We start from the raw sequence: 2157 nt of genomic DNA, 5'->3' as shown, positions 1-2157 counted from the left end.
TTTATTAAAACTGATTTACTATAAAAGGACTATTTTGGTTATTTCCAAACCGCTCCGACCGCCGGTACAGACCCAGAGATGTATTTTCCCATTAAAGGAAGTATTAGTAAACAGTTTCCTAAAGGCACCTTTAAAAAGCAGTAGGTATTTTATTGCACCTTCCCCATCAAGAATTGTCAATTCAGCATAATACAGTGGTATTTACTTACTGCTTTTTAGTCCCTCAAGAACACAGACAACATTGCCACATAGCATCCTCAGTATCCCATCTCTGAGAATCCACAAAAAATGCTTTAACTTACATGGGATACTTAGAATCTAACACATGTAACTGCTCTACAAAATGTATAGCCCTTTGAGTCAATCTGAAGTCACATTAGTTCTCTTAAAATCACTTAAGTTCTGTCTTACAATAGCATTGACATCCTTCCTAGAAATCTCATCACTTTGAAAGAATGTCAAAAATTATGTATATATTTCTCAGAATTATCTAAAAAGCTTCTATGAAACTTTGTTTAAAGACATGCATAAAGAAAAGTTGTTGAATCCCTAAGAAATTTCTAGAAAAAAACACACCTGCAGGTTGGTTGGTGGGTGGAGGAACAATGATGGCACTGACCTCTTATTGTCCACTAGATGGCAATGTTAGCAAAGGTTTTCATTCTTATAACGATTTGTCAGGTGGTATAAGCATTCCCCAATTGAATGGCTCTATCTGACTTTATTTTTCTTGGATCTAATTTACATTTTGGCATAAATGTGGATATTCCCTTACAACAGAGAAAACTTATATGTAAGATACCTTGGGTCTTTGCCCAGTTATCTGCAAAAGAGAACTATTTGTAAAATAAGATTTCTTTTAACCACAAATATAGAAGAATTCCAAGGGCTGGTTTTTTCTTCAATATGCTGAGCATCTAGCTGCTCCTGTACCAGCTGTTCTAAAGCCTATAGTTTCTCTGTTGTTAAAGATCATTGTGCAATCCATACAGGTTTGTCTGTCAATCATTTTAAAGGTAGGGCTGTTGATGTCTTTGTAAAAGAGCTGTTGTGCCCTGCTCTTTTACAACCTGAATGGTGGTTGATTGTTCTTTATAATATCTTGCAATATTTTCCCCAGAAGTATACATTAATTTATGGTTTGATACTAACATTGGGGAAATGTTAATCTGTGTATTACATTGTTGAAATAAATCACGTCCCCACAAATTTTTTGATATGTTAGCCACATATGATTTTAATATTTTTCTCTGTATTCCTGGCCGGGCTCAGGAACAGGTTATCAGACAAATGACTTGGGGTTGCAAGGAGTGGGGCAGCGCTACTTGTGGAATGCACAGGTTTGTCATGCAGCTCCTCAAATGACAGCAGCTTGGAATCAGAGTGAGTGTGGCAGTGCTCCTAATTTGTTTTGATTTTATGGGAGTTCATAGTTAAGAGAATTTGGACATGTAAATTGATATATTTGCTAATGTTTATGGGGACTTTAAAAGTTGGATTGAATGTATTTTACCTTGAAACATGGTTGAGTGATGGAGGAGAGTTATCTGTCTATGTTTCTCTCATTGGTTAATTAATAAAGAAAACTGCCTTGGCCCTTTAAGAGGACAGAAAATTAGGTAGGTGGAGTAGACAGAACAGAATTATGGGAACAAGGAAGTAGAGTTGGGGAGACGCTTCAGGCAGTCGCCATAGTGAGTCTCCATGCTGCTCCTCTCCGAGATGGACGCAGGTTAAGATCTCTCCTGGTAAGCCACACCTCGTGGTGCTACCCAGATTACTAAATATGGGTTAAAGGAAGATGTGAGAATTAACCAATAAGAGGCTGAAACTATGGGCCAGGCAGTGTTTAAATGAATACAGTTTCCGTGTAATTATTTCGGGTGTAAAGCTAGCCGGTGGCCGGGTGGCGGGACGCAGCCCCGCCACTTCACACTACAGATTGGCGCTCCAACGTGGTGACTAAATCCACTCAGGTTTTTAACCTGAGAGGGCTTTAAATAAAGGAGAGAGAGTTTAACACAGCTTTCTGCTGTTTGCCTGGACGTGCCGTAGAGAGATTTTCTGTTTCTGCAATAGCGGCAGAGAAAAGCTGAGTCATTTTAAAACGCAGCTTCCTGGTGCTGTGCTGCCAGTGCAAATTCTGGCTATAAACCA

This window comes from Arvicola amphibius, chromosome X, assembly GCF_903992535.2.
Source record: "Arvicola amphibius chromosome X, mArvAmp1.2, whole genome shotgun sequence".
Lineage (NCBI taxonomy): Eukaryota > Metazoa > Chordata > Mammalia > Rodentia > Cricetidae > Arvicola > Arvicola amphibius.
This window is presented reverse-complemented; position numbering follows the sequence as displayed.